Genomic DNA, 14,353 nt, shown 5'->3' with positions numbered 1-14,353 from the left:
ATATAGACACTTTCTGAGGCACCAGATCCTACTGAGCATGTGCAAGATTCACAGAATATACGTATATGCATTTTGTGATTGGCTGATGACTGTCACATGATGCAGATGGATGGAAAATAGAACTAACTTTAACATTTGTTAGAATGAAATCTACTACTCATTTGAAATTCAAACAATGTGCTTTTGCATTGTATTTTTATTATGCACTTACTGATTTTATTATTCTACTGTGTTTAGTGCTCCTTTAATTATGTTTACTGAAAACCCCCGTGGGAATCTGCTGGTTGCAGGTTGGCATCTATATGTTCAGTAAAGTTATGTACTGTATATACATTTTGTGTATCTATGTTTCTGTCTATATATATATATATATATATATATATATTGTGCAGAATGCATTGCGGGTAAGTGGGTAACAAATATGTTTGATTGAATATTCAGGGCTTGATATAATTCTGTTCAGTTTTGGAGCTGACCATGCTATGTCAGAAGAATCCTACAGAAATGGGGCTTATGCACATTCTCTCACACAGACAAGTAAATAAAGTTCACAGTTGCTTTAATCATTCCTTGAGAACTGAAACACTGTCACCTAGATTACAAGTTATGCGGTATGGCTATAGCGCTGAAAAATTGGCCTTTGCGAAAGGAATATTCAGCTCACCCGTATTATAAGTCGCGGCGGTACGGCTATACCGCTAGCATTTAAGCCTATACCGCAACGATCCATTCCGCACTCAAAAAATGGCTTTTGAGTGTGGAATATTCAGCTCACCCGTATTACAGGTTGTGCGGTCAGGCTATTCCGCTAGCGTTATAGCTTATACCACCACGATCCTTTCTGCTATCAAAGACCATCAACTATCAAGTTATGGATTTTGCAAAATGTTACAAAGTACACTAACACCCATAAACTACCTATTAACCCCTAAACCGCCACCCCCCACATAGCAAATACTATATTAAACCTATTAACCCCTAATCCGCCACCCACATCGCCAACACTAAATAAACCTATTAACCCCTAATCTGCTGCCCACACACATCACCAACACAAAATAACATAATTTATGCTTACCTGATAAATTTATTTCTCTTGTAGTGTATCCAGTCCACGGATCATCCATTACTTATGGAATATATTCTCCTTCCCAACAGGAAGTTGCAAGAGTCCACCCACAGCAAAGCTGCTATATAGCTCCTCCCCCAACTGCCATATTCAGTCATTCGACCGAAAACATGCAGAGAAAGGAAAAACCATAGGGTGCAGTGGTGACTGTAGTTCAAATGAAAAAATTACCTGCCTTAAAGTGACAGGGCGGGCCGTGGACTGGATACACTACAAGAGAAATAAATTTATCAGGTAAGCATAAATTATGTTTTCTCTTGTTAAGTGTATCCAGTCCACGGATCATCCATTACTTATGGAATACCAATACCAAAGCTAAAGTACACGGATGATGGGAGGGACAAGGCAGGTACCTAAACAGAAGTTACCACTGCCTGTAAAAAACCCTTTCTCCCAAAAATAGCCTCCGAAGAAGCAAGGTATCAAATTTGTTAAATTTGAAAAAGTATGAAGCGCAGACCAAGACTCCGTCTTGTAAATCTGTTCAACAGAAGCCACATTTAAAAAAGGCCCAAGTGAAAAACCACAGCTCTAGTAGAATGAGCTGTAATCCCTTCAGGAGGCTGCTGTCCAGCAGTCTCATAAGCTAAATGAATTATGCTTTTTAACCAAAAAGACAGAGAGGCTGCTGAAGTCTTTTGACCTCTCCTCTGTCCAGAATAGACAACAAACAAGGTGAACGTTTGATGAAAACTGTAGTAGCTTGTAAGTAAAACTTTAAAGCACAAACCACGTCCAATATTGTGTAATAGACGTTCCTTCTTTGAGGAAGGATTAGGATACAAGCATGGAACAACTATCTCTTGAGTGATGTTCTTGTTAGATACCACCTTAGGAAAAAACCCAGGTTGGTACGCAGGACTACCTTATCCGTACGAAGGACCCGATAAGGAGAATCACATTGTAACACAGATAACTTGGAGACTCTACGAGTCGAGGAAATAGCTACCCAAAAGGAACTTTCCAAGATAAAGATTGATATCTATGGAACAAAAAAGGTTCAAACGGAACTTCTTGAAGAACCTTAAGAACCAGGTTTAAGCTCCATGGCGGAGCAACAGTTTTAAACACAGGCTTGGATCTAACCAAAGCCTGACCAAATGCCTGAACGTCTAGAATACCTGCCAGACGCTTGTGCAAAAAAATAGACAGAGTAAAAATCTGTCCCTTTTAAGAAATTAGCTGACAACCCTTTTCTCAAAAACATCTTGGAGAAAAGATAATATCCTGGGAATCCAGACTTTACTCCATGAGTAACCCTTGGATTCATAACAATCAGATATTTACACCATATCTATGTTCAATTTTCCTAGAGACAGGCTTTCATGTCTGTATTAAGGTATCAATGACTGACTCGGAGAAGCCATGCTTTGATAACATCAAGTGTTCAGTCTCCAGGCAGTCCATCTCAGATTGATTCTATTTAGATGGTTGAAAGGACCCTGAGGTAGAGGGACCTGTCTCAGAAGCAGAGACCGTGATGGAAAGGATGACATGTCCACCAGATCTGCATACCAGGTCCTGCGTGGCTACGCAGGCGCTGTCAAAAACACCAAAGCCCTCTCCTGCTTGGTCTTGACCTCCGGAGGAAATCCCACTCCCCCGGAAGAAAAGTCTGACGACTTAGAAAATCCACCTACAAGTTCTCAACACCTGGGATATGGATAGCTGATAGACAAGAGTGAGTCTCTGTCCAGTGAATTATTGTAAGACTTCTAACATCGCTAGGGAACTTCTGTTCCCCCTTGATGGCTGATGTAAGCCACAGTCGTGTATATTGTCCGACTGAGTATGATGTACCTCAGAGTTGCTAACTGAGGCCAAGTCTGAAGAGCATGGAATATCACTCCCAGTTCCAGAATATTTATTAGAAGGAGGGTCTCCTCCTAAGTCCACTATCCCTGAGCCTTCAGGGAGTTCCAGACTGCATCCCAACCTAAAAGGCTGGCATCTATTGTAACAATTGTCCCATCTGACCTGCGGAAGGTCATACCCTTGGACAGATGGACCCGACATAGTCACCAGAGAAGAGAATCTCTGGTCTCTTGGTCCAGGTTTAACAGGGGGACAAATCTGTGTAATCCCCGTTCCTCTGACTGAGCATGCATAGTTGCAGCGGTCTGAAATGTAGATGTGCAAACGGTACTATGTCCCTTGCCGCTACCATTAAGCCGATTGCATTCGTGTACTGAGCCGCCGAAGGGCGCGGATGGAATGAAAAACACGGCAGAAATTTAGAAACTTTGACAACCTGGACTCCGTCAGGTAAATTTTCATTTCTACAGAATCTATCAGAGTCCCTAGGAGGGAAACCCTTGAGATTGGGGATAGAGAACTCCTTCCTTGTTCACTTTCCACCCATGTGATCTCAGAAATGCCAGTACTACGTCCGTATGAGACTGGGCAATTTGGATGTTTGACGCCTGTATCAGGATGTCGTCTAAATAAGGGACCACTTCTATGCCCCGCGGCCTAAGGACCGCCAAAGCGACCCCAGAACCTCCATAAAGATTCTTGGAGCTGTAGATATCCCAAAGGAAAGAGCTACAAACTGGTAATGCCTGTCTAGAAAGGCAAACCTGAAAAACGATGGTGATCTTTATGCATCACAATGTGAGGATAAGCATCCTTCAAATCCATTGTAGTCCTCTATTGACTCTCCTGGATCATAGTTAAGATGGTACGAATAGTTTCCATCTTAAATGACGGAATTCGGAGGAATTTGTTTAAGATCTTTAGATCCAAAATAGGTCTGAAGGTTCCCTCTCCTTGGGAACCACAAACAGATTTGAGTAAAAACTCTGTCCCTGTTCCTCTCTTGGAACTGGATGGATCTCGTACACAATGTAAGAATGCCTCCTTCTTTATCTGGTTTGCAGATAATTGTGAAAGGCGAAATCTCCCCTTTTTTTGGGGGGGAATCTTTGAAATCTAGAAGATATCTCTGGGATATAAATTCCAATACCTAGGGATCCTGGGCATCTCTTGCCCACGCCTGGGCGAAGAATGAAAGTCTGCCCCCTATAGGATCCGTTACCGGATAGGAGTCCGTTCCTTCATGCTGCCTTAGATGCAGCAGCAGGCTCCTTGGCCTGCTTATCTTTGTTCCAGGTCCGATTGTCTCCAGACCGCCTTGGACTGAGCAAAAATTCCCTCTTGTTTTGCCTTAGAGGAAGTGGATGCCTTGATTTGGACCTATCCTGAGGAAGGGCATGACCTTTTCCTCCAGTGATATAAGCAATAATCTCCTTCAAACCAGGCCCGAATAGGGTCTGCCCCTTGAAGGGAAGTTAAGTAGCTTATTTATTAAAGTCACGACAGCTGACCATGATATAAGCCATAGCGCTCTGCGCGCCAGTATAGTAAAAAAACAGAATTCTTAGCCGTTAGTCTAGTCAAATGAACAAAGGCATCAGAAAACAAAGGAATTGGCTAGCATAAGCTTGTCAAATATATTCATCCAATGGAGTCGCTAACTGTAAAGCCTCATTAAGAGACTCAACCCAGAACGCCGCAGCAGCAGTGACAGAAGCAATGTATGCAAGGGGCTGCAGGATAAAACCCTGTTGAATAAACATTTTTTATCCATTGGATCTAAAAAGCACAACTGTCCTCGCCAGAGGTAGTGGTACGCTTAGCTAGAGTAGAAACTCTTCTCTCCACCTTAGGAACTGTCTGCCAGAAGTCCCGTGTGGTGGTAACTATTAGAAAACATTCTTCTAAAAAATAGGAGGGGAAGAGAACGGCACACCTGGTCTATCCCATTCCTTATTAAAAAAAAATTTTAGTAAAATTTTTTTAGTAAACCTCTTTAGGTATTGGAAAAACATCAGTACACACCGGCACTGCATATTATTTATCAAGTCTACACAATTTCTCTGGCCCTGCGATTGTACACATTCATTCAGAGCAGCCAAAGCCTCCCTGAGCAACAAGTGGAGGTTCTCAAGCATAAATTTTAAATGTAGAAATATCAGAATCAGGTTAAATCATCTTCCCTGAGTAAAAAAAATCACCCACAGACTAAGCATTATTGTGAGGTAGTATCATACATGGTTCTTAAAGCGTCTGTATGCTCTGTATCTACCCCCAGAGCTATCTGCTTTCTTTTAATTTTAGGTAGTCTGACTAATACTGCTGCCAGAGTATTATTCACCACCTTTGCCATGTCTTGTAAAATAAACGCTATGGGCGCCCTTGATGTACTTGGCGCCATTTGAGCGTGAGTCCCTGAAGAGGGAGTCGAAGGGGTCTGACACGTGGGGAGAGTTAGTCGGCATAACTTTCCCCTCGACAGAATCCCCTGGTAAAATAAACGCTATGGGTGCCCTTGATGTACTTGGCGCCATTTGAGCGTGAGTCCCTAAAGCGGGAGTCAAAAGGTCTGACACGTGGGGAGAGTTAGTCGGCATAACTACCCCCACGACAGAATCCTCTGGTGATAATGTTTTTAAAGACAAAAAATTATCTTTATTGTTTAACATGAAATCAGTACATCTAGTACACATTCTAAGATGGGGTTCCACCATGGCTTTAAAACATAATGAACACAGAGCTTCCTCTATGTCAGACATGTTAGAACAGACTAATAATGAGACTAGTAAGCTTGGAAAACACTTTAAATCAAGTTAACAAGCAAATATATAAAACGTTACTGTGCCTTTAAGAGAAACAAATTTTGCCAAAATTTGAAAAACAGTGAAAAAAAGGCAGTAAAACAAACAAAATTTTTACAGTACATGTAATAAGGTAACAGAGCATTGCACCCACTTGCAAATGGATGATTAACCCCTTAATGCAAAAAACAGATCAAAAAAACGACATAGACGTTTTTAAAAACAGACACAACAAAACTGCCACAGCAGAGCTGCGGATTACCTTCCCTATAAACGATTTTGGAAGTCTTTTTAGCCCTTTAGAAATGTCCTGTAGTATTCATGGGACTGCTGAGGGAATCTGGATGATTCATTTTATAATTTTAACTGCGCAAAAAAGTGCTAAATTAGGCCCCTCCCACTCATATTACAACAGTGGGAAGCTTCAGTTAACTGTTTCTATGCAAAATTTAAGCCAGCCATGTGGAAAAAACTTAGGCCCCAATAAGTTTTATCACCAAACATATGTTAAAAAACGATTAAACATGCCAGCAAACGTTTTAAAACACATTTTTACAAGAGTATGTATCTCTATTAATAAGCCTGATACCAGTCGCTATCGCTGCATTTAAGGCTTTACTTACATTACTTCGGTATCAGCAGTATTTTCTTAGTCAATTCCATTCCTAGAAAAATATTTTACTGCACATACCTTATCTGCAGGAAAACCTGCACGCCATTCCCCCTCTGAAGTACCTCACTCCTCAGAATGTGTGAGAACAGCAAATGGATCTTAGTTACGTCTGCTAAGATCATAGAAAAACGCAGGCAGATTCTTCTTCCAAATACTGCCTGAGATAAACAGCACACTCCGGTGCCATTTAAAAATAACAAACTTTTGATTGAAGAATAAACTAAGTATAAAACACCACAGACTCTCACGACCTCCTATCTATGTTGAGGCTTGCAAGAGAATGACTGAATATGGCAGTTGGGGGAGGAGCTATATAGCAGCTTTGCTGTGGGTGGACTCTTGCAACTTCCTGTTGGGAAGGAGAATATATTCCATAAGTAATGGATGATCCGTGGACTGGATACACTTAACAAGAGAAAAACCTATTAACCCCTAATCCGCCACATACCCACATCGCCAACACTAAATTTAAAGTATTACCCCCTAATCTGCTGCCCCCCACATCTCGAACACTAAATAAACTATTAACCCCTAAACCGCCAGCCCCCCGCATGGCTACTACTAAAATAAATGTCCAGAAAGTTAAAACGAGTCCTAGACTTAAATACGGGGTTGGGTAACACCAACAACTTAATTGGTGATCCAGCTGAAATCAGCTACACGCCTCTGTGACCCATAAACTATTGTAACCAACCGCTCATCAGGCAAAGTACATGTAATACAATATAGATTCACAAGCTTTACTGCAAGTGTCTCTCCAGACCGGGGAGGAATTAAGACAGCACCTCTTACCCAGATCCAGGCCTGCCTTCAATTTCCGTCCACAAACTGAAACTGATCAGGAGCACTTCGGTAAGCATCTAGGAATCAATACCACTATCAGGATGCGTCGCTACCATCCGCAGCTAGAGCGTGTTACGTCACAAGGGAGGCGTGTCCAAAAGAACCCCATGCAGGATCACTGTGAATCCTCAGTGTCTGGTGGGTAGAGAATCAAGGAAAGAAACGTCACTTTTATTGTAGTTGAATCATAAATAAAATGTTTCAGGAACAACCAAGGGGAACAATCGCAGAGGGAGGAATGTAAGCAACCGGCTTATGCTTTTCGGCCACACCTTGCCGTAATCATAGCCTGCTGGTTACCTGTCACCTGTGCTTATTTAAAAAGGGTTAAAACAATGCCTATTGGCTAATACAGAGAACACTCCTCTCTCCCTACATGTACCAATTCTCACTTATAATAGACGAATTAAACAAAATATATATGTAAATTCAGAAATCAATGCAAAATATATTATTTTATGAAAATCAATATTGATATATATTCACAATTAATTACAATTGATAATGTTTGAAAAACAAACTTCATAAATATACATATAGATATACAGTATAGTGCATACAATTTCTAAACAAAAAAACTCATTGTAGAAATAGATGTATATAATAGAATACATATTTTTAAACGGTAAAAAAATGAATATATATATATACACACACATTAGACCTTACTCATTATGACCATATATATATATGTATAGAGGGGAATTGAAATTACAAAGGGCCATTTAAGGGCTATTGGTAGTTTGTTAGATTAGGGGGTGTTTTTATTTTGGGGTGGCTTTTTTATTTTTATAGGGGTATAAGATTAGGTTTAATTTATTTTTTTTGGATAATTTTGTTATTTCTCCAACATAGGTGTGTCCGGTCCACGGCGTCATCCTTACTTGTGGGATAGTCTCTTCCCCAACAGGAAATGGCAAAGAGCCCAGCAAAGCTGGTCACATGATCCCTCCTAGGCTCTGCATTCCCCAGTCATACTCTTTGCCGTTGCACAGGCAACATCTCCACGGAGATGGCTTAGAGTTTTTTGGTGTTTAAATGTAGTTTTATTCTTCAATCAAGAGTTTGTTATTTTAAAATAGTGCTGGTGTGTACTATTTACTCTGAAACAGAAAAGAGATGAAGATTTCTGTTTGTAAGAGGAAGATGATTTTAGCAAACGTTACTAAAATCGATGGCTGTTTCCACACAGGACTGTTGAGATCAAGTAACTTCAGTTGGGGGAAACAGTGGGCAGACTTTGCTGCTTGAGGTATGACACATTTCTAACAAGACTTGGTAATGCTGGAAGCTGTCATTTTCCCTATGGGATCCGGTAAGCCATTTTCTTAGTTTTAAATATAAGAATAAAGGGCTTCACAAGGGCTTTAAAGACTGGTAGACATTTTTCTGGGCTAAAACGATTACTTTATAAGCATATTTAATGGTTTATAACTTTGAAGAGTTATTTTAATCTTGGGAATTGTGTTAAAAAAACGGCAGGCACTGTATTGGACACCTTTTTCACTGGGGGCCTTTTCTAGTCATAGACAGAGCCTCATTTTCGCGCCACTAATGCGCAGTTGTTTTTGAGAAGCAAGGCATACAGATGCATGTGTGAGGAGCTCAGATCCACTGAAAAAGCTTATTGAAGGCGTCATTTGGTATCGTATTCCCCTCTGGGCTTGGTTGGGTCTCAGCAAAGCAGATACCAGGGACTGTATAGGGGTTAAATGTAAAAACGGCTCCGGTTCCGTTATTTTAAGAGTTAAAGCTTTCAAATTTGGTGTGCAATACTTTTAAGGCTTTAAGACACTGTGGTGAAATTTTGGTGAATTTTGAACAATTCCTTCATACTTTTTCACATATTCAGTAATAAAGTGTGTTCAGTTTAAAATTTAAAGTGACAGTAACGGTTTTATTTTAAAACGTTTTTTGTGCTTTGTTATCAAGTTTATGCCTATTAACATGTCTGCACCATCAGATAGACGATGTTCTGTATGTTCGGAAGCCAAGGTTCCTCTCCATTTAAATATATGTGATGAATGTGACAAACAAAGTAGGGACAATGATGCCACTGATAATAATGTTGCCCAAAATGATTCCTTATGTGAGGGGAGTAAGCATGGTACTGCATCATCTCCTTCTATGTCTACACCAGTCTTGCCCACTCAGGAGGTCCCTAGTTCATCTAGTCCAATCCTCCTTACTATGCAACAATTAACGGCTGTAATGGATAATTCTATTAAAAACATTTTAGCCAAAATGCCCACTTATCAGCGAAAGCGCGACTGCTCTGTTTTAGATACTGAAGAGCATGAGGACGCTGATGATAATGGTTCTGACATGCCCTTACACCAGTCTGAAGGGGCCAGGGAGGTTTTGTCTGAGGGAGAAATTTCAGATTCAGGAAAAATTTCTCAACAAGCTGAACCTGACGTTATTACATTCAAATTTAAATTGTAACATCTCCGCGCTCTGCTTAAGGAGGTGTTATCTACTCTGGATGATTGTGACAATTTGGTCATTCCAGAGAAATTATGTAAGATGGACAAGTTCCTAGAGGTCCCGGTGCCCCCCGAAGCTTTTCCTATACCCAAGCGGGTGGCGGACATTGTAAATAAAGAATGGGAAAGGCCCGGCATACCTTTTGTCCCTCCCCCTATATTTAAGAAATTATTTCCTATGGTCGACCCCAGGAAGGACTTATGGCAGACAGTCCCCAAGGTCGAGGGGGCGGTTTCTACTCTAAACAAACGCACTACTATCCCTATAGAAGATAGTTGTGCTTTCAAAGATCCTATGGATAAAAAATTAGAGGGTTTGCTTAAAAAGATGTTTGTTCAGCAAGGTTACCTTCTACAACCAATTTCATGCATTGTTCCTGTCACTACAGCAGCGTGTTTCTGGTTCGAAGAACTAGAAAAGTCGCTCAATAAAGAATCTTCTTATGAGGAGGTTATGGACAGAGTTCAAGCACTTAAATTGGCTAACTCTTTTACCTTAGACGCCACTTTGCAATTAGCTAGATTAGCGGCGAAAAATTCAGGTTTTGCTATTGTGGAGCGCAGAGCGCTTTGGCTAAAGTCTTGGTCAGCGGATGTGTCCTCCAAGAACAAATTGCTTAACATCCCTTTCAAGGGGAAAACGCTGTTTGGCCCTGACTTGAAAGAGATTATTTCAGACATCACTGGGGGAAAGGGCCACGCCCTTCCTCAGGATAGGTCTTTTAAGGCTAAAAATAAACCAAATTTTCGTCCCTTTCGCAGAAACGGACCAGCCTCAAATTCTACATCCTCTAAGCAAGAGGGTAATTCTTCTCAAACCAAGCCAGCCTGGAGACCGATGCAAGGCTGGAACAAAGGTAAGCAGGCCAAGAAGCCTGCTACCGCTACTAAGACAGCATGAGATGTTGGCCCCCGATCCGGGACCGGATCTGGTGGGGGGCAGACTCTCTCTCTTTGCTCAGGCTTGGGCAAGAGATGTTCAGGATCCTTGGGCGCTAGAAATAGTTTCTCAAGGTTATCTCCTGGAATTCAAGGAACTACCCCCAAGGGGAAGGTTCCACAGGTCTCAATTGTCTTCAGACCAAATAAAAAGACAGGCATTCTTACATTGTGTAGAAGACCTGTTAAAAATGGGAGTGATTCATCCTGTTCCATTAGGAGAACAAGGGATGGGGTTTTACTCCAATCTGTTCATAGTTCCCAAAAAAGAGGGAACATTCAGGCCAATTTTGGATCTCAAGATCCTAAACAAATTTCTCAGGGTTCCATCGTTCAAAATGGAAACCATTCGGACAATTCTTCCTACCATCCAGGAAGGTCAATTCATGACCACGGTGGATTTAAAGGATGCGTATCTACATATTCCTATCCACAAGGAACATCATCGGTTCCTAAGGTTCGCCTTTCTGGACAAGCATTACCAGTTTGTGGCACTTCCATTCGGATTAGCCACTGCTCCAAGAATTTTCACAAAGGTACTAGGGTCCCTTCTAGCGGTGCTAAGGCCAAGGGGCATTGCAGTAGTACCTTACTTGGACGACATACTGATTCAAGCGTCGTCTCTGCCACAAGCAAAGGCTCATACGGACATTGTCCTAGCCTTTCTCAGATCTCACGGGTGGAAAGTGAACTTAGAAAAAAGTTCTCTATTCCCGTCAACAAGAGTTCCCTTCTTGGGAACAATAATAGACTCCTTAGAAATGAAGATTTTTCTGACAGAGGCCAGAAAATCAAAACTTCTAAGCTCTTGTCAAGTACTTCATTCTGTTCTTCTTCCTTCCATAGCGCAGTGCATGGAAGTAATAGGTTTGATGGTTGCGGCAATGGACATAGTTCCTTTTGCGCGAATTCATCTAAGACCATTACAACTGTGCATGCTCAGACAGTGGAATGGGGATTCTACAGACTTGTCTCCGACGATCCAAGTAGATCAGAGGACCAGAGATTCACTCCGTTGGTGGCTGACCCTGAACAACCTGTCACAAGGGATGAGCTTCCGCAGACCAGAGTGGGTCATTGTCACGACCGACGCCAGTCTGGTGGGCTGGGGCGCGGTCTGGGAACCCCTGAAAGCTCAGGGTCTATGGTCTCGGGAAGAATCTCTTCTCCCGATAAACATTCTGGAACTGAGAGCGATATTCAATGCTCTCAAGGCTTGGCCTCAACTAGCAAAGGCCAAATTCATAAGGTTTCAATCAGACAACATGACGACTGTTGCATATATCAACCATCAGGGGGGAACAAGGAGTTCCCTGGCGATGGAAGAAGTGACCAAAATAATTCAATGGGCGGAGATTCACTCCTGCCACTTGTCTGCAATCCACATCCCAGGAGTGGAAAATTGGGAAGCGGATTTTCTGAGTCGTCAGACATTTCATCCGGGGGAGTGGGAACTCCATCCGGAAATCTTTGCCCAAATAACTCAATTATGGGGCATTCCAGACATGGATCTGATGGCGTCTCGTCAGAACTTCAAGGTTTCTTGCTACGGGTCCAGATCCAGGGATCCCAAGGCGACTCTAGTAGATGCACTAGTAGCGCCCTGGACCTTCAACCTAGCTTATGTATTCCCACCGTTTCCTCTCATTCCCAGGCTGGTAGCCAGGATCAATCAGGAGAGGGCTTCGGTGATCTTGATAGCTCCTGCGTGGCCACGCAGAACTTGGTATGCAGACCTGGTGAATATGTCATCGGCTCTACCATGGAAGCTACCTTTGAGACGGGACCTTCTTGTTCAAGGTCCGTTCGAACATCCGAATCTGGCCTCACTCCAACTGACTGCTTGGAGATTGAACGCTTGATTTTATCAAAGCGTGGGTTCTCAGATTCTGTAATAGATACTCTTATTCAGGCTAGAAAGCCTGTAACTAGAAAAATTTACCATAAAATATGGAAAAAATATATCTGTTGGTGCGAATCTAAAGGATTCCCATGGAACAAGATAAAAATTCCTAAGATTCTATCCTTTCTACAGGAGGGTTTGGAGAAAGGATTATCTGCAAGTTCTTTGAAGGGACAGATTTCTGCTTTATCTGTTTTACTTCACAAAAAGCTGGCGGCTGTGCCAGATGTTCAAGCTTTTGTTCAGGCTCTGGTTAGAATCAAGCCTGTTTACAAACCTTTGACTCCTCCTTGGAGTCTCAATTTAGTTCTTTCAGTTCTTCAAGGGGTTCCGTTTGAACCCTTACATTCCGTAGATATTAAGTTATTATCTTGGAAAGTTTTGTTTTTGGTTGCAATTTCTTCTGCTAGAAGAGTTTCAGAGTTATCTGCTCTGCAGTGTTCTCCTCCTTATCTGGTGTTCCATGCAGATAAGGTGGTTTTGCGTACTAAACCTGGTTTTCTTCCAAAAGTTGTTTCTAACAAAAATATTAACCAGGAGATAGTTGTGCCTTCTTTGTGTCCGAATCCAGTTTCAAAGAAGGAACGTTTGTTGCACAATTTGGATGTAGTTCGTGCTCTAAAATTCTATTTAGAGGCTACAAAGGATTTCAGACAAACATCTTCCTTGTTTGTTGTTTATTCTGGTAAAAGGAGAGGTCAAAAAGCAACTTCTACCTCTCTCTCTTTTTGGCTTAAAAGCATCATCCGATTGGCTTATGAGACTGCCGGACGGCAGCCTCCTGAAAGAATCACAGCTCACTCCACTAGGGCTGTGGCTTCCACATGGGCCTTCAAGAACGAGGCTTCTGTTGATCAGATATGTAAGGCAGCGACTTGGTCTTCACTGCACACTTTTACCAAATTTTACAAATTTGATACTTTTGCTTCTTCGGAGGCTATTTTTGGGAGAAAGGTTTTGCAAGCCGTGGTGCCTTCCATCTAGGTGACCTGATTTGCTCCCTCCCATCATCCGTGTCCTAAAGCTTTGGTATTGGTTCCCACAAGTAAGGATGACGCCGTGGACCGGACACACCTATGTTGGAGAAAACAGAATTTATGCTTACCTGATAAATTACTTTCTCTAACGGTGTGTCCGGTCCACGGCCCGCCCTGGTTTTTTAATCAGGTCTGATGAATTATTTTCTCTAACTACAGTCACCACGGTATCATATGATTTCTCCTATGCATATTCCTCCTTTACGTCGGTCGAATGACTGGGGAAGGCGGAGCCTAGGAGGGATCATGTGACCAGCTTTGCTGGGCTCTTTGCCATTTCCTGTTGGGGAAGAGAATATCCCACAAGTAAGGATGACGCCGTGGACCGGACACACCGTTGGAGAAAGTAATTTATCAGGTAAGCATAAATTCTGTTTTTTTGTAATGTTAGGTTTTTTTTCTGTAGTGTTAGGATTATTTAATTTTGTAATTTAGGTTTTTTATTTTTGGTATTTTTTTTTTAAAAAAAAAAATAGTAATGTTAGATTTATTTATAGTTTAAGCTTAGTTTTTTTTTTATTTCACAGGTAAGTTTTTTTATTTATTTTAAGGTAGTTATATTGTAACTAAAGTTAGGGGGGTGTTAGGTTTAGGGTTTAATAGTTTAATTTAGTTTTGTCGTGATGTGGGTGTCTGGCGGTTTAGGGGTTAATAAGTTTAGTTTAGTATTTGCAATGCGGGGGCGGCGGATTAGGGGTTAATAGGTTTATTGTAGTGTTGGTGATGT

At 41.6% G+C, this 14,353-nt stretch overlaps 1 protein-coding gene across 1 annotated transcript in view; it reads left to right on the top strand.

Annotated features, from left to right (window-relative positions):
• Positions 1-14,353, top strand: part of MYO1D (myosin ID) — a 361,825-nt gene that overhangs the window by 175,528 nt on the left and 171,944 nt on the right. The gene's annotated exons all lie outside the window — the stretch shown is intronic.

Source organism: Bombina bombina, chromosome 1 (genome assembly GCF_027579735.1).
Source record: "Bombina bombina isolate aBomBom1 chromosome 1, aBomBom1.pri, whole genome shotgun sequence".
Lineage (NCBI taxonomy): Eukaryota > Metazoa > Chordata > Amphibia > Anura > Bombinatoridae > Bombina > Bombina bombina.
This window is presented reverse-complemented; position numbering and strand designations above follow the sequence as displayed.